This window comes from Chrysemys picta, chromosome 11, assembly GCF_011386835.1.
Source record: "Chrysemys picta bellii isolate R12L10 chromosome 11, ASM1138683v2, whole genome shotgun sequence".
NCBI classification, from domain to species: Eukaryota; Metazoa; Chordata; order Testudines; family Emydidae; genus Chrysemys; species Chrysemys picta.
This window is the reverse complement of record NC_088801.1, coordinates 49940674-49967791: the sequence shown is the minus strand read 5'-3', so window position 1 is coordinate 49967791 and position 27118 is coordinate 49940674. Positions and strand designations below refer to the sequence as shown.

Here is a 27118-nt window from a genome sequence, read left to right as displayed (position 1 = left end):
CCTCTTTGTGCGGAGCCGGGGTCGCGGGGCCGGGGGCATGGTGCCGGGCCGGGAGCCGGGCCGGGCGCGCGGTGCCGGGCCAGGGGCCAGGCCGGGCCGGGCCAGGGTCGCAGTGCCGGGCCGGTCCCGCGGGGCCGGGGAGCCGGGCCGGGGTCGGGGAGCCGGGCCCGCGGGGCTGGGAGCCGGGCCGGGCCCGCGGGGCTGGGGGCCGGGCCGGGCCCGCGGGGCTGGGGGCCGGGCCGGGGTCGGGGAGCCGGGCCGGGCCCGCGGGGCTGGGAGCCGGGCTGGGAGCCGGGCCGGGCCCGCGGGGCTGGGAGCCGGGCCGGGGTCGGGGAGCCGGGGGTGGTCGGCCGGGGCCGCGCCTCCTCCCCCCCACACCCCCCCCTCTTACCTGCTTCAGGCTTCCCGCGAATTAAATGTTCGCGGGAAGCAGGGGAGGGGCGGAGACTTTGGGAGGGGGCGGAGTTGGGGCAGGGGCGGGGCTGGGGGCGGGGCCGGGGCCCCCGGGAGTGTCCTCCATTAGGAGGCACAAAATATGGTAACCCTAGGTAAGTGGCCAGTGGAGCTGGAACTTGTAGGGAACAGAAAGGCCCCTGCAGAAGATCCCTGGTTACAGGGGAATGGATGATTGCTGTGCTAAATTTGTATTATTTGCAGGAAGTAAAGCTGAAGCCCTGAGAAAAGGGCCTGGCCCAGACTCTGGGCATGGTGTCAGTCCATCCTGGACTGGGGAGACAGGCCAGCAGCTTATGCTGCTTATAAGTGACAATGGTGTTAAATGTTTGTGTATTTTTCTCAATAGCATAATGGACATATGCTACTGCCATCTGCCGTTTTTCTTGCTTCACACTTCCTATATTTGATATCACTGATCCTGCTTATTTGTCACATGACACTTTGATACCATTAGTATGGTAGCTCTTCTTCAAGGCAAGCTGACAACTAAAGAGTCATGCAATTATTTCTCATATGCAAAATTTTAGTTAAAAACTGATGAGTATGAAAGATCCCAGCATTTACAGTGTAGAGATGACATTTGGAGAGCTAGAGCTAATATTTCACTGCAACAAAAATAAAACAGTATGCAGAATAAAATGTGGACCTAGAATACTACAATGTAAAAATAAAATACAGCATGTGTCATTCCTCTTTTTTGCAATTGTGTCAGAAGTTGATTCATGCTTCCCCCCCCTCAAGAATGAGATGTGAAAATTGCAATGTATTTGAGAAACAATGCTACAGTATGTTATATAGCTTTGTACTTATACAAGTTACATATTTTTATAAATTCACCATACTAAATCTCCATGTGATAATAAAAAGGCGGAATTGCCCGCAAATTAAAAGCCAATCTAGTTTCAAAATATAGATTATTAGGAAAATGGGAAATGAAACAAAATAATCTCTTCTTATCACGTTCTTAAGGCTAGAGGCACATGGCTCTTTCTCAAATGCTAATAAAATAAACAAAGTCTTCTGAACAATCTTCTAGAAGCACGGAGCATACAGGTGGAGAGTGTCTATGAAAAGTGTAGTGACCCTGCAGTCCAAGTGAATAACATCCACTGAGTTGGCAAGTAATTAAATGATCAAATATTTCAAGAAGCTCATATCTGTACCACAGGATCACAATACATTTTGGCAAAAAAACACTAACTAATACAGAACCTCTGCATTCCCAGTGGTCAAGAGCAAATTGCAAAGCATGAAGCTAGGAACACTATAATAGATTCACAGAGTTTAAGGCCAGAAGGGAACATAGGATCATCTAGAATCACCTGTATAATACAGCCCATTAAATCTCACCCTGTGCCCTTGTATCGAGCCCAATAACTTGAGTCTGGCTAAAGCATATCTTTCAGAAAAGTATCCAGACTTGATTTGCCCCCATCAGGAGTTGGAGAATCCATCACTTCACTTGTTCCAGTGGTTAATCACCCTCACTATTAAAATCTGTGCCTAATTTCTAATTTGAATTTGTCCTCATTCAGCTTCCAGCCATTTGTTCTTGTTGTGCCTTTCTCCACTACAGTGGAGAGCCCTTTAGTACTCATTTTCTATCCAAGTACTTGTACACCAATTAAATCATCTCTCAGTCTTCTTTCCAACAAGCTAAACAAATTTAGCTTTTTAAGTCTCTCTGTAAGACATTTTCGCAATCACTCAAATATTTTTTACAGCTCTTTTCTGCACCCTCTCTAATTTTTCAACATCCTTTTAAAAATGCTGATACCAGAACTGGATGCATTATCGGCCTATACATCCAAGGATCGTATTAGCCCTTTTTGCTACAGCATCACACTGGGAGTTTACATTAAGTTGCTTATACACCATATATATCCTATTCAGAGTAACTGCTTCCTGAATAGTCTCCCATTCTGTAGGCATAGTATGCATTCCTGGTTCCTAGACCTTTGCATATGGTTATATTAAAACAAATTTTGTTTTAATGGGCCCTGGTTACCAAGCGATTCAGATCATTCCGTATAGAGGCCTGCCCTCAGCATTATTTACCACTCCACCAATCTTTGTGTCATCTACACATTTTATCAGCAGAGATTTTCTATTTCCTTCCAGGTCATTGGTGAAAACATTCACTAGAGTTATAGGGCCTACCACCAATCTCTGGAACCTCACTAGAAACACCCCCATTCAGTGATGATCCTGCCCTCGGATAATTACTTTTTAAGATCTGTCAGCTCTTCTCAGCGAATTCTCAAATCCATCTAACATGTGCTCTATTGATATTGTATTTTTATAATCAGAATTTTGTGTGGCACGAAGACAAATGCCTTACAAGAGTCTAAGTATATTACATGTAAGCAGTGTACTTTATCAACCAAACTTGCAACTTCACTGAAGAATGAAATCAGGTATGTTTGATCAGACCTATATTCCATAAAACTACATGTTATTAATTATATTCCCATCCTTTGAGGTTTTATCAATTGAATCCCATATTAGATTTCCATTATTTTGTATGGGATTGATGACAGGTATCACTGTTCAAGGCTAGTTGCACCTCTGTCCCCGCTGTGATCTTCCTGAGTGCACCCTGCCAGGTGTCAGGACTCATCCCTTTTATTCCTCAGGGTGGAATTACCCGATTTGCCCACTATCAGACTGCAAATCTGGCCTGTAGTACTTGTGTACCAAGCACTCTGTCCCTATAGGTCCAAGTGGGTTCAGATACCTGCAGTGCTTGTTCTCCTCCGGGAGCTAGTGATCAGTGGATTTCAGTGACCAGTGTTGTTTATTAAGACAATGACTGTCTAGCCAAGTTATGAATTTAAGCTCGCAGGCTTGTCTTTTGAAGTGTTGCATAGATTTCCTTTGAGAATGAGGACTGACAAGTCAGATACAGAGTGACTGCTTTGGAAAAGTGATCCCTGGTGATGTTTATTGAAGATAAGAATGGCCCTACTGGGTCAGACCAAAGGTCCATCTAGCCCAGTATTCTGTCTTCCGACAGTGGCCAATGCCAGGTTCCCCAGAGGGAATGAACAGAACAGATAATCATCAAGTGATCCATCCCCTGTCGCTCATTCTCAGCTTCTGGCAATCAGAGTCTAGGGACACCATTCCTGCCCATCCTGGCTAATAGCCATTGATGGAGCTATCTTCCATGAATTTATCTAGCTCTTTTTTGAACTCTGTTATGGTCTTGGCCTTCACAACATCCTCTGGCAAGGAGCTTCACAGGTTGACTGTGCATGTATGAAGAGATACTTCCTTTTATTTGTTTTAAACCTGCTGCCTATTAATTTCATTTGGTGACCCCTAGTTCTTGTCTTAAGTAGTAAACAACACTTCCTTATCTACTTTCTCTACACCAGTCATGATTTTATAGACTTCAATCATATCTCCCCTTAGCCATCTTGAAAAGTCCCAGTCTTATTAATCTCTCCTCATACAGAAGCCGTTCCATATCCCCAATCATTTTTGTTGCCCTTTTCCAAACCTTTTCCAATTCCAATATATCTTTTTTGAGATGGGTGACAACATCTGCACACAGTATTCAAGATGTGGGTGTACCATGGATTTATATAGAGGCAACATGATATTATCTATCCTTTCTTAATTATTCCCAGCATTCTGTTTGGTTTCTTGATTGCCGCTGCACATTGAGTGGATGTTTTCAGAGAACTATCCACAATGACTCCAAGATCTCTTTCTTGAGTGGTAACAGCTAATTTAGATCCCATCATTTTATATGTATAGTTGGGATTATGCTTTTCAATGTGCATTACTTTGCATTTATCGACATTAAATTTCATCTGCCATTTTGTTGCCCAGTCATTCAGTTTTGAGAGATCCTTTTGTAGCTCTTCCCAGTCTGCCTCGCTTTTAACTATCTTTAGTAATTTTGCATCATCTGCAAATTTTGCCACCTCACTGTTTACCCCTTTTTCCAGATCATTTATGAATATATTGAATAGGACTGGTCCCAGAACAGACTCCTGGGGGACACCACTATTTACCTCTCTCCATTCTGAAAACTAACCATTTATTCCTATCCTTTGTTTCCTATCTTTTTAACCAGTTACCAATCCATGACAGCATCTTCCCTTTTATCCCATGGCAGCTTACTCTGCATGAGAGCCTTTGGTGAGGGACCTTGTCAAAGGCTTTCTGAACATCTAAGTACGCTATATCCACTGGATCCCCTTGGCCCACATGCTTGTTGACCCTCTCAAAGATTCTAGTAGATTGGTGAAGTATGATTTCCCTTTACTAAAACCATGTTGACTCTTCCTCAAAAAAGTATGTTCATCTATATGTCTAACAATATTGTTCTTTATTACAGTTTCAACCAGTCTCCCCAGTACTGAAGTCAGACTTACAAGCCTGTAATTGCCGGGATCTCCTCCGGAGCCCTTTTTAAAAATTGGTGTCACATTAGCTATCCCCCAGTCATCTGGTATAGAAGCTGATTTAAATAATAGGTAACAGACTATAGTTAGTAGTTCTGCAATTTCACATTTGAGTTCCTTCAGTACTCTTGGGTGCTGTAACAAAGAGAAAAGGACTTTAATGTATATGCTGTGGGACTCTCCAGTCATCAGGCAGCTGTGGAAAGAGGTGGATATAAGAGTTAAAATAGTGCTCAGCTTCAGCAGTCAAACCTCTGCTGAAAATTATATCCAAGGTTATTTACAGCTAAATTGGGCTTAACTCTGCCACAAAGACTTTGATTCTGGAGGTCTGCAATCATCATCAAAAGAATCATTTTATAAAATCAGAAGAAATAGGCAAACACCCAGAATAAAGTTAGTGGCATTTGTACCTGTCTGAGTTAGCAGCCAAAAAAGAGCAATTTGTCACCAGAGAGAGCAATTATTTGAATTTGAAACAATTTGGACTCCATTTCTAAATACATTTGGATAAAAATGTTGAGACGGCTCAAAGAATGCCAAACCTCCATTTCACCTAATCCCTGTCTTTTTCTCTCTACCCCCATCTCCTCCATTTTCTCCATATTAATGTACATCTTCTATTTTCTTACTGTTCTTCACACCCTAACATGTCACCTCTTTGTAATGTTGTCTATTTTTGGAGCTTTGACAAGTTGTAAAATTGCATAAATCCATAATTCTGTTGGCGAGCTCATGAATTGTGCAGTATTTGGAATTTACAAGCTGTAATTCATTTACCTTTTTGTTCTTTTTCCTTGTCTGTTTCTTTATGAAAATAAAAAAATCAATTAATGCCCCAAAGTAAAAATGTTTATCCCTTGTAGATGTTTAACATCCTCCTCAGTTAGTAATGTCTGGAAAGTACTTTATCATCCTTATGTGACATGAGTTCATCATCCTGCTTATTTCCAAATACAGAACAAAAATATTTATTGAATTTTTCTGCCTTTTCTGCAGCATTAACAGTTTTACCATCTCCATCTAGTAATGGTTCAACACCATTGCTTGGATTTCTTTTGTTCTTAATATACTTTAAAAACTCCTACGCATTGTCGTTAGCCCTACCAGCAGTGGATCTTTCTCTGATGTCTCCAGCTTCCCTTATCAACATTCTGCACTTCATAGCTTTCAGTTCATGTAAATTTCTATCTATTTCCCCTTTTTTTCATTTAATATATTTATTTTTTATTTCTAATTGATGCCTTCACCTCACCACTGAACCAGGATGGACTTTTAGCCAAAGTGTCCTCTTTCTTACTTGTGGAATAATCTCTTCTTAAAGAATTCTTATTTTTCATTCAATTTTTTTTCTAAGTTTTGACTTTATAACTTGAGCTGTGATGGAGTAGGATGGGAGCCAGTGTGAAGGCACAGACCTAAAAAAGATACAGTTCCTTTAAGTAACTTCTTTAACGTATGTTTGTCTTTCAAAAAAATAAAACCACCTTGGAAATACAATGAGTCTTATTCATGAGGAAAAAACTCTTACAGAGGATGGAAACCACTGGATTTAAGAAGAATGGATTCCGCTCATCAGACTGCAAAGTGGCAAGATAGCTGCTCCATGGCTATCTCTGCAGCCTTAATATCTCTCCTGACCACCACCAATCCACACACAAAAATGCTGGATCAGCATAGCTGTGAATTCTGGGCTGAGAATACCCTGCGTGGGTTCTAGGAATTCTGCTCCACCTCACTCACATTGCATCCAGGCTCTTCAGTGATGATGAAAACAGGGACTTTCTGTACTCCCAACTACAGAAGGATGAAAAAATATTCATCCTTTTCTCCCTACTTGCATTCAGTCAGTTCTTTGAAAAACATATACATAAGCACACCCACACATGGAGCAACCTAGCTTTAAAAGGGCGGGAGGATGAGCAGCCTGGCAATCTTTCTGCTGTGCCTGGTCCCTCCAGTTTTGTATTTCATGCACTATGTAGATGTTAGGTCACTCTGGTGCTCTCCAACGGCTACTAATATTTACACTTTCAGATATAGTAAGAATGGAATTTCCTGAAGCACTCAATACTGGCCGAACTCTGCTACCACTGAAGTCTATGGGAGCTTTACCATCGACTTAATGGGAGCAGAGTTTGATCAATGCTAAGTGCTTGTAAAAAATCCAACCCTAAATGTTTATTTCTCAGAGCCAAATTTTGTCTTTTGCGCTGATCACCTCTAGTAGTGGTACCAGGGAAGTTTTGTTGTGCAGGGGATGACGATGTTAGGGAGAAAAGTGTAGTGTATGAACACAGCCTGCACGGAATTGAATTTCTAGTATGCCATAGAGTTATAGAGTTTACAGTCAGACGGGGCCACCAGATCATCTGGACTATTCTTGAATTCTCATGTTTGAGCAAAACATATAGTTGTTACTCTAAGGCAGGGGTCGGCAACGTTCGGCACACGGCTCGCCAGGATAAGCACCCTAGAGGGCCGGGCCAGTTTATTTACCTGTTGACGCAGCAGGTTCGGCCGATTGCGGCTCCCACTCACCGTGGTTCGCCGTCCTGGGCCAATGGGGGCGGTGGGAAGCCACGGCCAGCACATCCCTCGGCCCGCGCCGCTTCCCGCCACCCCCATTGGCCCGGGACGGCAAACGCGGCGGCCAGTGGGGGCCGCGATCGGCCGAACCTGCCGCGTCAGCAGGTAAATAAACTGGCCCGGCCCGCTAGGGTGCTTACCCTGGCGAGCCGTGTGCCAAACGTTGCCGACCCCCCCCTCTAAGGTAATATCATTTTAGATGCAGTTGTGATAAAAAAATAAATAGCTGAAATAGGCAGATCTTTCTTTTACAATTTCACCTTTAAAGTAGTACTGAGTGTCAGTGAATGCAAGGAGTAATACTAAATGAGCAGTATGGTAATAATAATTAAATAACTGCATTGACTTATTTTGTTTAGGAGAATCCATCCTCAACATACAGGATTCTGAAGACTATCCACCTTCAAGATCACATTCATTTTCTATAGTATCTGAATGATAACTGTCACAGTATATCACCTATAGCAAAAAGGAAAAAAAAAATCTCCATCATCCAGAAACAACCATAGATAAGTTTGTGATAAGAACCAGTAGATTACAAAAAGTGGTAGTTGATGAAAAAATTGCCCCGTTTGTTTATGCAACAAACTCTCCTTTCTGTATGATTGAGATCCCACACTTTGTTAACATGGTTTAGTCATTAAGACCAGGATACAGTCCACCCAACAGAGCAAATGTCACAGACAAATTGCTGGATAAAGCGTATGAAAGAAAAATTGAGCAGTGTGCAAAAGGTTTAGAGGGTGAAATTGTTAACCTGAGTCTTGATGGGTGGAGCAATGTCCACAATGATCCTGTTGTATGTGCTTGTGCGACAGCAGAAGAAGGGAATGTCTTCCTTACAGAAATAATTGATACATCAGGAAATGCACACACAGCAGAATACTTACAAGAAGTAGCAGTAAAAACTATAACAAATTGAAAAAAATTCAAATGTCTAGCACGCAGCTTGGTCACAAACAATGCTGCAAATATATGCAAGATGAGAAGAAATTATTCAGAAGAGAGTGAAGAAAGTTCCAAGCTAATAACTGGCCTAATCCGATGACAGTTTGTGAACAAAATCGTGAAAAAAATAGATGGCACTATCACAGACAAAGTTCTTAACATTGGGCTTAAGAGAAATGTTGAACACATGCTGAGTACCCAGAAGCCTATTTCTGTAGCCTTAAACAAACTGTAGGGAAATAGCTGTTTTATTGCTGAAGCTGTTGAAATTTGGAAGGAACTGAGTGAGATATTAAGAAGAGAAATATGCAATGATAGAGTTAAATTACAAGCATTAAAAAAACAAATGGGACAAGCACTATCTCCAGCTCATTTTCTTGCAAATATTCTCAATACTCGGTACCAGGGTCAAACCTTAACTGCTGAAGAAGAGGAGTTGGCTATGACATGGACATCCAGCAATCATTCCTCCATAATGGCAAGTATAATAAACTGCAGAGCTAAGGGTGAACCATTCAAGAAATATATTTGCTGATGATGTTTTAAAGAAAGTCACAACTGTGAGCTGGTGGAAGTCACTTAAGCACTTGGATTCAGAGACTGTTGAAGTGGTAATCTCACTTTTAACAGCAGTAGCTTCTTCTGCCGATATAGAAAGAATATTTTCTTCCTTTGGACTAATTCATTCCAAATTGAGAAATCATTTGGGATCTGAAAAAGCAGAAAAGCTTGTTTTTCTTTTCCAGATTATGAACAAACAGGAAAATGAAGGTGAAGATGACTGAGTTATCGGCAGAAGCCAATATTTTAAGTTTCTCATGTTGACCTGGCTAACATAGTCGATTTAATTTTTTTGTTTTTTTTTTAATATTTCACTTAACTATTTTAGTTAAAAACAATTTTTACAAAAACAAACCTGATTTTAAAAATCTTGAATGTTTAACTAAATTCAAAAATTCATATGCTTGTTTTGTTAAAATATTATCTGTTTGCTGTTGAAGAAAAAAATCCAGAATACATAATGTTGTTGTTTTAGTTAAATAAAACAATTTAAATGTCTGTCTCTTGATGTTCTCCTCCTAATACAGCATTGTAAGAAAATCCTCAAAATATTAATCATTAACCCACTGACTTGGAGATAGTTCTCCTCCCAATGACTTCATAAATATCTGCTTCAATTACCTTTGGTGAATGAAATAACCATTCATTCATTCATTTTTTGATATAGCTGTAAAACTAATCTGAAAAGTTTTCAAAATAAATCACTTTAAAAATGTACAGTGTTTACCTTCTAAAAATGAAACCTACATCTATCTCTGAGTTGTGAAGAACATATATTAAGGTTATAACAACCAACAAGAATGCAATTTTATGTAGAAATCCATTATTAAAATAGAGTCTTCCTGACTATTTAATTTAAATTCCTGACATTATTTAAATCAAATCCATCCTGAATTTAATTAATGCATTATTTTTTTAATGAGCATCGTCAGCATGGAAGCATGTCCTCTGGAATGGTGACCGAAGCATGAAGAGGCATACGAATATTTAGCATATCTGGCATGTAAATACCTTGTAATGCCAGCTACAAAAGTGCCATGCAAAAGCCTGTTCTCACTTTCAGATAACATTGTAAATAAGAAGCGGGCAGTATTATCCCCCATAAATGTAAATAAACTTATTTCTCTTAGCGATTCGCTGAACAAGAAGTAGAACTGAATGGACTTGTAGTCTCCTAAGTTTTACATTGTTTGTTTTTTAATGTAGTTATGTAACAAAAATATCTCCATTTGTAAGTTTAACTTTCACAATAAAGAGATTCCACTGCAGTACTTGTATGAGGTGAATTGAAAAATACTATTTCTTTTATTTATAATTTTTACAGAACAAATATTTGTAATAAAAATAATAATATAAAGTGAGCACTGTACACTTTGTATTGTGTTGTAATTGAAATCAATATATTTGTAAATGTAGAAAAACATCCAAAACTGTTTAATAAATTTCAGTTGGTATTCTATTGTTTAACAGTACGATTAAAACTGTGATTTAATCGCGATTAATTTTTTTGAGTTAATCGTGTGAGTTAACTGTGATGAATCGACAGCCCTAGTAAATACTTAGCCATTGCAGTTGCTAAAACATTAAGCCCTTTAAGTGCCCAACTGCGATACTGCAACAGTCATATTGCCAGTCTTCCTGGCCATCCATCACTTGTTTGCATCAGTTCAAAATACGACAGCATATTTAAAATTTTCCATCCTTCATAGTGTCTCATTTATTTATTGAGTTGAACTGGTTACCCACTAACTTTAGGATCAGGTTTAAGTTATTAGCCTTGGTATTTAAAGTTCTTCACTCTACAACCCTATTGTATTTGTATGGTCTAACTTGCATCTAATGTCCGCATTCAGGACTTGCAGTCTAAATCTGATAATCTGTTTTGCGGTGCCATTTGGCACTTGTGTAGTTTACAATACCAAATGGTGCACTCTTTAGGGAAAGGGCTGGGGAAGGTGGTCTCCACATATAGCATATACAGGCACGGACACTAAAATATTTGAAACAACAAACATTATACATTCTCCATGGTAGTTACCAATCCTTCAAGGTGCTGAGCCGTCATTTCTCACTGAGGTGCATAGCACCTTGCAGAATTGGACTTTTTGTACCTATTGGGTAGAATGCTCTCCTGTTTTAAGTGTGATGATATTTTTAAAGTTATGCTTTAAGACATTTCCTTCCCAGTCTCTTTTAATTGTTTATTTTAATAATCTATGTTTCCCTATGAAGTACCCTGATATTTATGAAGGAGACTATGTAGAATCAATTAATAAGAATAATATTACTATCACTGTCTCATAAATTGACCTATCTTTCTCACACACTGTGCTTCACAGCCAGACAGCAATATATCACGAACTGAAAATTGCACAAATAGATGAATTTTCTCAACAATTCTGTTTACGTCCCTCAAAAAAAAAAAAAGTTGCATTCAAGATACATTTCACTCTCCAAACACGTGTACGCGAAATTTCATATTTAGACTTCAGGTGTGTGATACAGAAGATGAAAATTCAGGGGTCATTTCTGTGCCTTTGACAGAAAAGATAAACCAAAGGAACAAGATAAATGAGAGAGAGAGGGGATGATAAAATGCCTTACAACAATACCACAATTATCCAATCAGTCATTTATAAAGAGAATATGCAGTCATGGTGAATAACCATTCAAGAGCACTTTATACATGGCATCTCTTCAAATAAACAGGAGGCATGCAGGTAGTGCTGCATAGCTTGCTATGTGGTACTAATTTACTTGAAATTTCTTGCAGACATTTTAATAACCAATCTTTTAAAGTTTGATAACTAAGCTTGGAAATTTCTCAACAGTGAAGCTTTTTTTAAACTCAACTGTCCAATAGTAGCAGGACTTTAAATTTTCAGAGTTGCACATAATTTAGTCAAACACTCCCACTACCCTACATGCCCAGAATTCCACAGAGAAATGCTCTGTAAAGGTTCTCCAAGCAAGGGGACACAGTCAGTAGGCCAAGAGAATCACGGGATATGACCAGTAGATGTGGTTAGGACTCACTAGCCAAAAAGCCCACATATATGTGCGAGTGTGAGAGAAAAGAGGATTGCACCTGTGACTTCTTCCCAAAGGTTGGAGTTGCAGCAGTAACCTGGCTTTGTCAAAGCACCAGGCCTTCCATTGGGGTTAAAAGGAAGTATTTTATTTCATCCTTCAGGCAGTTCTGTCACATAGGGCTTTGTGGAGGTAGTGGGAACAGGATTTGGTGCTGAATTTTCTACTCTAAACATTACTTCATTTAAAAGAGCACTCAGGTAAAGAAAATGATAAAAGTGAGTTACGTGAACAGCATCTTTCAGACCTTGAGTGTATATACTAGAACCTGTCCACAACATTTGGCCCAGGATGAACTGATAAAACATTTGAATTGTGAAAGCACCACAGTAAATCAGAAAAGCTAATACGAGTATTTCATGCATCATGCAAAAATTTTCCTGAATAGTTCTAAAAACTCTATAGGTAGAGTAAAACCAGGGATGAACTTGGTCTGCTGTGATTACAATAAATATTGAAAGCCAAATAATATAAATGGTATATAAGTCACTGTCTTTACACAGCAATGAAAACCATGATGGGGAGGGATTCCTCATACACAGGGCAAGCGAAAAGTTTGTTAATTGTTTTTATGCACCTGCCTATTCAAATTACTTGTGGTTAGGAAAACGTTTTTTGAAAAATTCCAAAATGCCAACTAGAATGACAGGTAATGAGAATGGAGAAAGGAAGGAGGGGAAAAAAGTAAGATACAAAACTAGTGTAAGCAGATGTGAGATCATGCGACTTGTACCTGCTAATGCCAGATTTGGATTTTGCCCAATGTATTTAATAATAGCCAGATTCATTGGAATACTGGAGTTAAATCAATGATGGTGATACATCAAGGATTATGTTGGCACAATGTTGACAGATCTCATGAAGAATTAGCAGGAACAGGCTTAAAAAATAATAAAAAAATTATGAAGTTGCTTGGGCAGAAATAGAACTGCCTTTTTGGCCTACATTTTCTTCCCAATAGGAAGAATCTGATTCTTACTGACACCATGCCTTGCAAAATGAGGATTCTGCTGCTACACTAAGAGCTTCTAAAGCTCATTTAGACAGTAAGCAGAAGGAAATAACATGTGACAAGTGAGGTACCTGTGCTACTGAAACATAAAATTGTATTGGAAAACTTTTGAAATAAGGTTTATGCTTGCATAATTTTAAATTAATATATGATATGATAGATCTATAAGTAGTTTTTCTGCTGCAAGACACTTTTGGTGAAGTAAAATACTCCGTGATGTGAGAACATGAAGAAAGTGAGGTTTTACAAAGACACTTAAATTTTCAGGATATTTCTGAAGATGACATTAAACATGACAGCTATGGGGTTTGGGTCCCTCCCCGCCAAAAAACAAAAAAAAAGTTTCCAGTGAATACTCAGTTTTAAATATAGTGGGTTTATGATTCGCTATGGGCAAGAATCCAAATGGAAGGGGGTTAGCACAGGTATATTGCTTACGCCCACCTTTCACAAACAGCCATTTTGTCCTCTAGAAGAGCAGAACTTTCAACATTTAGTCAGAATATAACTGATGTGGTGATGTCTGCCCGAGTTTGTATACAGCCTGAAAAAAAATAGCTGCGGTGCTCCTGTTCATCTCAATATGTTGGTAGTTAAGGTGCTAATGATCACAACTATTTAACCATGTTAACATATTTAAATTAGCTGTTCACTATTTCATGGCTGATTGAAGCTTGTAGAAGTAGAGGGGCAATCACAGTGTAAAGAGCTGCACAGACTACTGGAGGGCATAATCTGGTAGGCTGATCTACCAGTTAGGGAAGGTGAAGTCCAAATAGCACACTCCCCGAATACCATACCCTCAGTTCTCATAGCTATCTGTATTAACAAAGGTGTAGAACCAAACACAACCCCCTGTGATGCTGTATGAGTGAAATGTGACTTTGTATATCATTGATATTGCCACTGTTAGGCAATTGCAACAAATCTTTGTAAAAAGTATATCATATACGGTGTCAATGGAAAAGTTATGATTTGCTAAATAAGAGTATCCTGTTTAAATCCATGTACCATCACTGTATCTGAAGTTATGAATGCTGTAGTTTATGTATCTGTAGTTTAAATGGGTTTGTTCCTGGAGTAACACTCACAATGAAGTTTACGTCCAGTCTAGCCAGCACATTGGGAATGGACTATTTAAGCTTCACGGCCCATTAAAGACACTTAGGTCTGGTCTACCCTACAGAGTTAGGTCGATGTAAGGCAGTTTACATTGACCTAATTATGTCAGTGTATACACTACAGCATTGCTCCCCTCAGTGTAAGCTGTCTTGCGACACCAACATAATAACTCCACCTCCACGAGAGGTGTAGGGCTTATGTCAGTGTAGTTAGGACAATGTTGTGTCTGTGCAGACACTGCACATTACTTACATCAGCTGTTGACTGTCATTCTTGTCAATTTCACTGCTCCAGCACAAAGAAAGCCACTCACAGCTCGGGTTGTTACTCCGGGGCAGGTGAGGACCCCACCTGTTCCCCGGGCTCTTGACTCCTCACTCACACTCTGGCTGTCCCAAGGTCCTGGCTCCCCACTCCCAGGCGAGCTGTTGCCCAGGCTCCCGGCTCCCAAGCGGGCTGCATGAGGTTCCCTGCTCGGAGCCCGGCAGACACCCAGGCTCCGGTGGCTCTGAGCCCTCCTCCCCACCACCCTTCTTAAGTCAGTGGAAGCGCTCCTGGTGAGGACATGCACCACTGACAGAAAGAGGGCGGTGTGGACATGAATCACCACATTAATTACTGAGATGGCTGTAAGTCGACCTAACACAGGTTGCCTTAAGTTTGTAGTGCAGACATGCCCTTAGCTCTCACAATGGCCCATAGAAGAAACTCATTCCACCAAGACATCTCTTCCTGCGGACGCCTCAGCCTCCAAGCGGCCATTGGCTACCCATTGTGAATCATCAAGCCTTGTAAGGACATGTGATATGCTCATGTAACCCTAGACCGCATCTTGTGCCAGTAACTTTCCACAAACTGGGCTGTGAGTTTTGTTTGAAACAGAAAATTTTCAGGCACATGGCAAAGGTTATAAAAGATTCCTGGAATGACTCCATTTGCTCTTTCCTGCCCTGATTCTTTGGACTGTGGATTTACAACTAAAAGGAGAATATTGAACTATGAACTAATGACCTTCCAATCTTTTGGAAGTTACCAGAGAAATTTTACAAACCACCAGTCTATTCCATCACTGTTACAAACCTGATATAAGGACTTTGCCATTATTATATGTATATGATCTATTAACCATTTTAACTCTTTTCTTAATAAACCTTTAGATTTTATTTACTAAAAGATTGGCAACAGCGTGATTATTGGATAAGATCAGAATTATATATTGACCTGGCTAAGTGGCTGATCTCTTGGGATTAGAAGGACCCTATACTTGATTAAATTGGTTTTCAGTAGCCACTCACCATAGAGTTCAGTGTCTGGGTGGTAAAACAAAGGCTGGAATACCTAAGGAGACTGCATTTTTTATTTCTTGTTAACCAGTGTGGTGAGACAGAAGTTTACTTTTGTTACCGGCTTGGTATAATGATAGAACCACCACCAGTTTTGGATGAGTCTGCGCTATTTCCCAGCAGTTGTGCTGAATCTGATATTCTCTGTTGTGACCCACTGAGGCCCACTGACACCCCCAAGCAGTCTCACTGCTCTTAGAATCTGGACTAGTCCATATCTCTGGGACTTCTGCCTTTACAAGCCTTTCTTCCAGGGCTTCCACATAGCTGACTCCTGCTCCCAGCAGGTGTCTCCATCTCAGGCCTTTTGCATAACAGGTACAGAGAGCCCACTCTCTGACCCTTCTCTCATTCTGGGTCTCCCTGTCTGCTCCACTGCCTAAGCATCAGGAGGCCTTATACACAACTTCCTGCAGGGTACATGACTAGAAGCAAGAGTGGGACCTGCTAGAGTTCCCAGTCTTAAAAGGGCTCAAGGACTGTAACAGGTGTACTGGATGTGAATGCACCCCCAAAACCCAGTGCCCTGTTACAGATCTTTGGCCAGGTAGAGGTGCAGGACTATAGAGCTCGTGGGCATGCACCTCCCCAGTTTGCCCAAGCCAAACTATGATGGTGGCTTAGGCAGAACCTGCATGCTTAGGGGCATACAGTTCCCCTGCATATCTGTTTCATGGTTGCTCAATGTCTGAGCAGCAGGACTACTACAGTTTGACTGTAATCAAGATCAGCTCTGCAGCCCTGCTATAGGATTATAAGCATATTTGTGACCAGTATCAGCCTGCTGGAGCCAAATAAGGCTTCAATGATGCTTCTGAGACATTGGGAGGAAAAAGAAATACTTGAAAAGACATTCTTTAGAAAAAAAGTGTACGAAGTAAAAAAGAAGGGCAGTTGGTAAAAATGTAACTTGAACAAACATAATTGTAAACACAAAAAGGTCAGTTTACACTTAATTTACTTTTCATCATGTTTAATTCAATGAAGACTAATTTTAAAATGCTGCCTGCCAGCACTCAGAATACTAAATATTTTATTCCTGAAACCCTTGTTTTACTTCATTAGTTGCAGGCACCTGAGAGTCCGCAAAAATGTAAAAAATTAAACATCAGATATTCACTGATTGTTATGAATATTTATTGATTACCACATTCTGAAAAATCAAAGCTGTGTTAATTTACTGCAGCAGATAATGAGTTTGTATGCTTTATACAAAAATAACTCTCTCTACCCAGTAACATCATTTCACTGAAGCTTAAAACCACATAATTCAATGCTATGCTATTCTAATTAAGACCTCAGTGGGTTTGTTTCTTTTATTTTTCTTACTGCACTTCACACTTGGAAATTAATTCAACACACATGTACATGTTTTCATTTAGGACCTGATCCTGAATTTCTTATGCAATCAATTGATGTTCTGGATGTATAGTGAACGTAGATGCAAGTCCTTCATTTCTCAGACCCAATCTTTTGCCTGTTGACGTCAACTGGCCCCTCAGAGCCCACCTGGGAGGTGCCGAGTGTCAACCCCCTTGGCATTCAGTAGGAGTTGAAGAGCATGCTCTGCACCCCACATGAGCCAGTCATTACACATGCAGAAATCCCATTCATATCTATTTAATGTTCTTACATGGTCCTCATTAAATATGTTGGGTGCTCAGAAACTATGATAATGTAATTATCCTCACACCACCACCACTGTGAGGTAGGAAAGTGGGGATCCATTTTACACATGGACAACCAAGGTACACAGAGACACTAAGGGCTTTGCTACACATCAAGATCCTGCACAGCAAGCCAAGATGTGACACTACAGCATGCCAGCTTGCTGTACAGTAACATCCCATGTGAACACTGCCACAGCACAGGGATACAGAGCGCAAAGTTCCAGAATGAGGCTTGACATACTCCATGCAGAATATTACCAAGCAGCAAGCTGTAGATTCACACCCTGGCTTGTCATGAAGTAATTTGCCATGTAGACAGGCCATAAGGGAGGCTTGCCAGTGATCACAGAGGAAGTTTGTGGTAGAATGGGGAACTGGATCTGGGCCTCCTAGTGCCCTAACCACTGGTAACACATTATAACCTTCTTGCATTAAAGTTTCCATTTAAGGGGTCACATGTTTATTACTGAAATTCTATAGGATTTGTGCTCCTCAGTCACTTAAATGTTTTTTGGGGAAAAAATCTCATCTTAAGTATTTAGAGTTCTGAAATGTAAAACTGTTTTTCACACACAAAATATGTACACAGTGATAAATGTATATTTCAGCATTTTAAATTTTCAAACAATATATTTACTAGCACTTTGTAAATTACTGTGTTATACTCATGATTACTATGCCAATAATTTTCTATATTACATTACTCAATTTATTGTATTCTGTTGAACAGCAAAGACACAAATATTTTGTGTCTGATAGCTATCATATTATTCAGCTAATCACTCAAGCAAAATTTTAATTATTGGAAGGAAAGTGCCAATTAAATAATATGACCTGATAAAGTCGGGCAATAAAATGTGTGTTCTGTAACCAAAAAGTATCAATATAGATACTGTACTGTCAGAAGGGAAATAGAGAGAGAGAGAGTGTGTGTGTGTGTGTGTGTGTCTGTTTTTTTTGTTTTTGTTTTTGTTTTTTTTTACTGGGGCCTGATCCTGTAGACACTTACTACCAAGTGTAGGGATTAATATCATGAGTATTCCAGTTGAAGTTAAGAGTCCCCAGATCATGCAAGAAGTGAAGGACCATTGGATAAACTTTTCAAAAGCATCTAAGTGACTTAGGACCTTAAGTCCCATAGACTTTTAGTGAGACTTATTCTCCCAAGTGCCACTTTTAAAAATGGAACTTGGTTGGTTTTGAAAATTTTATCTGTGGTCCTAATATTGGTGAGATAATGTAGATCATAAAGCTCTTCAGAAGAAAACCCATGTCTACCTTCTAGGACCCTGGTCCTTCAAAGACCTGTAAATGGAACTACTCAGAGTGTGTAAAGGTACACATATTCCCAGGGGACTACTCACATTATTAAGCACTTGTTTAAGTCCTGGTAATATTAGGGCCTATGTTTTTACATCATCTACCATAGTGGAGCCCACTCCTGACTGGGGTCTCTGGACACCATCATCATGAAAATATTCCATAACAATAATGATATGCAGATTTGGTATTTTCCACTTAGAATTATGTAAGACACCAACATTTAGAGTGGAGCGACCAAAACGTATAATTTTATCACCCACTAGATTGCCCTTCTTAGTAGTTATGATATTAATACTTATTTGTGAAGCACCATGTTGTGCGCCACACACTAAAAAAATTAATAAATAAAATAAAGCAAAAATTCCCCCGCCCTGAGGAACTTACGATCTAACTTTCACAAAAAAGATGAGAATTCACTGGATGTCCCAGAAGATGGTAAATTAAAAGTTTTTTAAAAAATAAATCAGAAAAGGAAAGGTTTATGGCAGTATACTTATGAGGGTTAGGTCTCAAACTCTCATACAAGAATCTGGTCTTCAGAAAGGATTAAAAAAAGGAGGATAAGATAGGGAGGTTGTTTCAAGCATAAGATCTCCATGGGGGAATGAATTAATATGAGAATGGAAAATAAAACCAAGGGGGCCTTCAGGCTGGCATCAATGGCAAAGGAAAAATGTTAAGCTGGGAGACGACATTAGTAGTATTGCCATATAACACAACAAACACACACACACGCACACACACACACGGAGAGCAAATAATCTTGGACCTTTCTTTTCACTATTAATGCTCAGAAGGCCTGTACACGGATTCTTTAAATAAATAAATAAATAAATAAATAATCCTAGCATGGCTGGCTGCAGAGGAAACTGAAGCACTTCTGCTCTGGATGCTGCCCTGTTATATCTGAGCAGAGGGTTTACAGCCCAACTTGGAAGAGTAATGGGAACATTTCATATGGCAGAGGAACACTGCATATTGCTATTGTTTATTAGCATTAATGATGCACGGAATCAATGAAAAAGTCAGTCAACCTGGACTCAGGTAAAGGCACTGCTTGAGATAACTGTCAATGTAAGTTTCAAGTTACATCTCAATTGTGCCTACTGGCCCCAGCCAAATCAGGCCCACTGAGAACTGGTTTCTAACCCAGATATCTCACAATTGTTACAGATTATTTAGTTTAATATTTTCACACACAGAGTTGTAATTACTTTTCTTTTTTTTCTAATCTGTCTTTGTAAATGCTACCCACTGTACCAACCAACAACTAGCCTGGAGACATTAAGCAAGCAGAGTAGAATAATAAAATAGTAAAAATAGTAATAATAAATCCTCAGTGCAGCATTTTCCCTTAAAATCTACCACCCTTTATTAAAATGCAACTAGAAGTTTGATAAACTCTTGCTTGATATAAACTGTAGAATGCTTCCTACTGAAAAGCTCTAATAAAAATAATGGTCTCACTATTGACCTAACCAACAAAGAATCAGCATGGTAGAAGGAAGCATTAAACTAAGAGCGTGTCTACATTAACAACTTTTGAACCCCCCATCAGAGAAAAAAATCCCTAATATAAATGAACACTAAAATTAGCCTGCAGAACAGCCACTGGAACCAACACATTCATCTTATTTTGTATAGAACATCTATGTGAGAGGACTGTCAACATATACTACAGTAAACAGCGGATTAATCCTAGCATGCCTCTTGCTAAAAGTTTTTAAAATCTTTGATTTGCTGCTTATAGAACTTAGTTACATAATCTTCAAAGCACCAGTCTCACACCTTAGGTCAAGAGGACCAGTGGATGACTTTTTTTATAACTTAGAAGTAATTAGATACAGAAACTGGGCCAATTCTATCATCAGATACATGTGCATAATTCAAACTGAATTTGCAATATAGTCTCAGGACCCGAGTCTCCACTCACTTATGCTGGTTTTACACTGGTATGACCCCAGTGACTTCTGTAAAGTTATTCATCATGCACAATGAGCGTCAGAAGACACTTAGGGCCTTAAGGAGTGTAGGTGAATATATATATTTTCTCCCATGCTAGGGAAAGTACAATGGAAGTTAGCTTGTTAGGGGCTTATTATCCACTGCATTGCTCCTGGTATTATCATTCACACTGAATGCAAAGTGGGTATAAAGTGCTAACCTTTGATTTAGTAACATTTTACACCTTGTAAGAATCTGTACATTTTGCACAGAAATACATGACCACACAAGTTGCAAGATAATTAGATTTCTAGATGCCTATTAATAATGTACTGTATAGTTTTTTTTTTAACTAACATCATGTGGATTGTAATAGAGTAAAAGTTCCAGTTCTGCAAATGTCAAATAACTGGAAGATGTGATAACTTTATTTTTATTTTTAAGCAGTACAAACAAAAGAGACAGAACTCTGACTGACAACACACAGATAAAGAAAAAAAAACAACCTCTGCACAATAAGCACCTTTTACAATCTGGGTAATTCACAAGCAATAAATAAAAATAACAACATTGATTAAATGTACTGTGCCTTTCATTCAGCAAATGACACCAAGTGTCCAGATTCATTTTCAAAGCCACTCTTACCTGAAACACCATGTTTCTGAATTCACCAACAGATCAGCTCCCTCTTCTGAACGGATGCCTCTGGATGAATATTTTAAAGAAAAAACAATGGGACACAGCTCCCCAGCAGTGCAAACTGGATCTTTAATGAGGATATGATGAAATAAATCAAAGAAGCAGCTGTCTGAACTTTAAGCCTCATTGAGAAACTACTCTAAAAATAAGGAGATAAGTTTAGGATCCAGTCATTTACCATATCTTAAACCACAGGAAGGCATACTTAAGGCTTATTAAGGATCCATTAGAATGATACTTGCTTAATCTGTTTTTATTTTATTAATTTTTATAAGAAGGAACACATAACTTGAACAGGTCCAACAGAACATAGACTATATCATTCTGCCATTATTTTTGTTTCAATCCCTATAGTAACAGTTAATTCTTTTTGTGGTAGATAAAATTAAGAACGTCTCTCACTGCTTGCCACCTACATCTATGGAATAGTCTTACTGCACTATATATCATCCTGGTAAATTATTTTGGTGTTGGCCTTCCAGATCTTAGTGGGTTTCTTTAAAGAATAGCAAGTAGATTCTTCCTGTCTATTTTAATGAAGTGTCAATGCTCTTCATGGAAAAGTTACTGGAGTTCTATATTGTAATAGCTTATTCAACTGTAATAAAATAACTAAACTGTATGCCACCTAACTGCCACGTGGACAGAATAGAAAAATACAATAAAAATCAATGTTTTTACCCTATAAAGTTTAGTTCCAGTGCTATGGCAGTTTATTCTGTTTGGGAATCACAATATATTTCTAAATTAGTAAAATTACTGGCTGAGCTTTCAACAGGCTAGGAAAAAAATAACCTATTGTATTACAGTCCAGGACAAACAAAATGCCAGTCCAGACAAGTGAAATTTAACCACTTGCTGCCTATCAGACATCTGCTGCCAAGCTTAAAAACCTGCAGTTGTTCATTAGCTGACCAACACATCCCCCTGCGTCTTACCACGTAAAATGCCCTTTCAGCTCAGTTTCCTTTAAGTACCACCAACTGTAGAAGAAAGAGATGATTTGCCTGGCCAGTCTGCTAAATTCCTCCGGCACAGTTAGCCAGTCACACACTACACTGCACCTCAGGAAGAATGCATATGGCTAATTATGTATCTTGCTCTTTCTGAAGTGCAGAATGAAATGCAATTGCCATTTGGTGTTGTTCACAAGGAAGCGGAGATGGGAAGACAGCTTTCATTTATCAGCCTCCAGTCAGTCAATGCACTCAGGGTCTTGAAGTGCAGGTCATATCAGACCAGCAGCTTGTATCATGGGCAGGAGGGATAAAACATGCTGAGCGTAGAACAGAATAATTAAAAACTTAAAGATCTAAGCTGTCTTTTGAGAAGTTACCCTGAAAATCACCGAGTTTGTCATTAATGTCAAATATTGCAGAGAGCTTGCAAGGGCTAGTACAAGCTGCTGGTGTGATTCAGTCTTAATAGAGTGCACAAAATCTAATAGAGGTGCCTTGCATTTCCTTTAAGATCTCCTCCATGCCAGTGGATTTATATTCATGAATTCTGAGTAAAGGTTTCCTTTTCAAATTGCAATATCAGATTTTTCACGTACAGCAGCATGAACTGAATCACAGAGAAAATGTATTTGCAGCCAGGAAAACACACAACTATCCAGTGGGAAGCACAAGCAAACATGTTACTACAACTTAGCTGTTTGCTTAGACCCTAACCAAGACCTTTTGTCACACAACACATCATGTAAATCTCCAGCTAGTATCAGAGCGCTGTAATTAGACAATAAAAAGCAACAGAGGGTCCTGTGGCACCTTTGAGACTAACAGAAGTACTGGGAGCATAAGCTTTCGTGGGTAAGAACCTCACTTCTTCAGATGCAAGATGCAAGTCTTACTTGCATCTGAAGAAGTGAGGTTCTTACCCACGAAAGCTTATGCTCCCAGTACTTCTGTTAGTCTCAAAGGTGCCACAGGACCCTCTGTTGCTTTTTACAGATTCAGACTAACACGGCTACCCCTCTGGTAATTAGACAATAAACTTCACTATTCTGTCGACAGACATCCATCCCAGTTCATCATTCAATCTTGGCCCAGCAAGTGCAAGAGCATATACAAGTGCTTCTGTTACCAAGCAGCCCATCTCCCCCTTTACCCTCCTCACACTGCTTTCATATACATACTCTATGTTCTGGAATTGAAAAGAGTGCAATAGGTTTCTAATGGGAAACATATACAACCAGCCTTAGTTCTGTTCACTCTGAACTGAGACTTCCAACTTATGACAGTTTGTTCTGTATATTGTGCTATTTCAATATCTATTCTTTAATGATTTCAACATATTGGTTAGTATGTAAAATTATCTAGTGTTTTAGTTTGAAGACTCTATCCTAAAACTTCTTCTGATCAAGTCTGAGAAGTAAAATACCATTCATATGATTCAGAATGTTCAAGGGACCTTCATGACCCAAACACCGGTATACTAAAATGTGTATGTTGGCTATAGGACATTACATTTCCTATGCCATATTGATATATATTCAAGTTGGAAGAGTTCATTAGTTGATATGTATGAAAGCATGTGGTTCTTGTATATGGGGTTGATCCAATTAACCCATGAAAGTAGACAACGTATGCATCTTAAAGTAATTCCAACAAATGTAATTAACAGAGATAGGACTAATTCTGACTGATCCAATGAAGGCTTTTCCTGTGATATGTGCACCTGGCTCTGGAGCAGTGAGTAAGATTTTATTTCCTTTTTCATTCCAAACATAGCCCCATCTTTTTTCTCTCCCTACTGGAATGCACCCCCCTCCTTAGAAAAAAAGGTGAAGGCATCACTCTCTAACAACATTTTAGGAAAGGGAATCTGGTGCTTGAATTTATTAAATATTTAAGACTAGTTCTGTCGGTCTCTTCCAGTCAGATGTGACTAGGCTGAACAGTGATTGAGGATTGTGTGCAATCTCCGGGAGAAAACAAGCAACTGGATTGTTTCATTATCCCCACAGGGAGAGTCAGGGTGCTGGGAAAGAAAGCTTTAAGTGAGTGCCACTTACAGTGTTTTAGCTCATATCACACTGTAGACAATCATTTTTTACTTGCTTACCGTATTCCTAGGAAATGTGGTACACTAGTGCAAGAACACACACAGAACGTAAAGATGGGAGTTAAACTAGCTTCAAGTATAGTAAAGACTAAAACAAAGTCATTGGAAGAGTGGTTTCTATAATTAAAAGACCTAGCGTTAATTCTCAACTTAATTGAGAAAAAACCCTTTATTTTAGTAAGTAGGCAGAAGGTCACAGTTTCTTATATATAAGGAAGATTGATTGAGTGACTGTCTTTCTCTGTGACAAGTGAAAGATGCCCGTTATATTTGATTCTCTGTCACTGACAAGCAATGAGGCTGAAATCTCTCATTAGGGGCCTGATCCAAAGCCCCTTGAAGTCAATAGAAAAACTCACTGATCTTAATGGTCATTAGATTAAGCCTCAAGAAATAAGTGAAATACTTATTGGCACTTTTCTATGTGGTGTCATTTACAAACATACCGAAGTCAGTAGGTAAGGCCAGAATGGGAGCTGAGAGTACTCAGCTCCTCAGGGGACCAGGCCCTAAAATGGCAACAAACCAACATATTAGAATGACCTTCCACAGTAAGCTTGAAGCAATCATATCAACTCAACTGTACAGCTTACACAAAACTTCCATTAAGCTAAGACAAATCTAACATTTCATGGTATGTTCTCAGAAAATCTGGCTGCTTTTCGTTTCCCCTCTCCCAAACACTTAAATAGTACCTTTGAAACTTTTCACATTCCAAGCAGCAGTGGTTATATAACCTGACGCTCCTCTCTATTTGATATTCCTTGACAGTGTGCAGAGGTCACAGCTATTCAGAACTAGTATTCTGCTAACTATTCCATACATTACTAAAACAGGGGGCTCAATTCAAAAAAGGTAATCAGGTTCTCAGGACACTAATCATATGTGTCAGGACTGAAGACCCTGCCTATTGTTCTACCTTGATAAGAAGAGAGTCAGAGCTGTACAGAAGCAAGACAACTAATGACACCAGAAAAGTACATCTTAGCATTTTATTTATTCGGGGCTTTTGGTACAGACACAAGCAAGGTGTGGTATGGAAACTAAAATGTCTCAGGACCAAATTTCAATTCCTCCCCTGTTTCTTTTTACTCCTGTGGACAGGGTTGAAGAGACTGTAATTTACTGCTATCCATGTCCATTAATACCCATCTCAACTCAGCTATTTTGTCCTGTGACTGGACAAGACCCCACCCATTTTTTCCCCACCTGCTCCAGGGAAGGGTTAGGGCACTAAATGTTCCTGCTTTCTACTACAAAGTTGCAAGTCCTACAGGTTTTCCCCAGAGACAGCAGGTTCTCTGACCCTCCTATGGGTGTACAATGAACACCTGTTAGTCCACATGGACAATGCCTATAAACTGGCAATCTCCTCCACTCCCTCGCCTCCTGAGAGAAAACAGCAAACCTTTAACGTAGACAGAAAAGGCTGTTATTTGCACCAGTGCGGTCTTCTAGTGAGATTACCTGATGCAGCCTCACCAATGGCTACAATTGGGGAAATTCCCAGTCTCGACAAGATCTACTTCAATTTATGCAAATCTATGCAAATTAATAATTACTTGGATTTTTACCCATAGTAACATACTTGCCAACAGCTATGAGCCTGGATACAAGGTCTGGTTATCCAGCCTATGGGTGAGTGTAAGTGTGGTTGTTACCCTCTATTACTTCCCTGCAGTAGTAAGAATCTACCCCATTGTTTGTTTATTTCTATGTCGGTCTTCAACATGCCAAAGGCTTCTGGAGCTTTGGATAGAAGCTCTGTGTTTTTTATAAACAGTCTAAGGTCTAATCAGCAATCATCTCAGCACAATCACATCCTTGTAACCAAATGGAGATCCATTTTGACTTCAAACTCCACTAGACTGCACCTTCTGTCATTGGCTTCCCACACCACAGTTGCTTCCGAGTTACACATATTATAAAGTTGTGGGGGGAGAGAACAAATATTTACACACTGTTCCATTAGAAGCAAGTTACTCAACAGCACAGCGGTATTCAGAAGCACAACTATCAATCTTTTTTTCACTAAAGCACTTTTTCAGAAGCAGCAAAAATACTGAAGTATCTGGTCTTTTGTTAATCTCTTAAAGCGGTAGTGACAATGTCATTTTGAATAAACAGTCACATTCCTTTATCTGTCTTAAGTACTGACAGCCACATCTGCACATTCCATGATCTAACCTGACAAGGAGGAGCAAAGAAACAAAAGTAAAGCAACAAATAAAATAAGCAGCATGTGAAAATGAGATAAAAAGTAACCAAGAAGGAAAGTGACATGGAGGGGTTATGAATAATAAACAAAGTTGACATAAGTCAAGAGATCTTTATTTAATTATTAAATTAAATTAATGGAGATATCCTATCTCCTAGAACTGGAAGGGACCTTGAAAGGTCATTGAGTCCAGCCCCCTGCCTTCAATAGCAGGATCAAGTACTGATTTTGCCCGAGATCCCCAAGTGGCCCCCTCAAGGATTGAACTCACAACCCTGGGTTTAGCAGGCCAATACTCAAACCTCTGAGCTATCCCTCCCCCCCACAATGGTCTTGGATACAGATTAACTGCCTTTGGTCTATAGTTATTATGATCTCATCTTCCTTGAAATGGCAGTTTAAAGTATTGTGATGAGGATGACCGATGAACATGTTCATTTTAAGAACACTTTCACCGCAGATTTGACAAAACGCAAAGAAGGTACCAATGTGAGATTTCTAAAGATAGCTACAGCACTCAACCCAAGGTTTAAGAATCTGAAGTGCCTTCCAAAATCTGAGAGGGCCGAGTTGTGGTGCTTTCTTTCAGAAGTCTTAAAACAGCAACACTCCAATGCAGAAACTACAGAACCCGAACCACCAAAAAAGAAAATCAACCT

The 27118-nt window shown here is 39.5% G+C and overlaps 1 protein-coding gene across 20 annotated transcripts in view; it reads right to left on the bottom strand.

Moving 5' to 3' along the window:
• GULP1 (GULP PTB domain containing engulfment adaptor 1) overlaps window positions 1-27118 on the bottom strand; it is a 331420-nt gene that overhangs the window by 211350 nt on the left and 92952 nt on the right. Inside the window, exon 1 of one of the 20 annotated variants that reach the window (XM_065561956.1) lies at window positions 21122-21158. The exons of the other annotated variants lie outside the window; for them this stretch is intronic. The gene's annotated coding sequence lies outside the window, so the exon portion shown is untranslated. Of the gene's footprint in view, window positions 1-21121; window positions 21159-27118 lie in introns of those variants that run through there. 20 annotated transcript variants of the gene reach the window in all.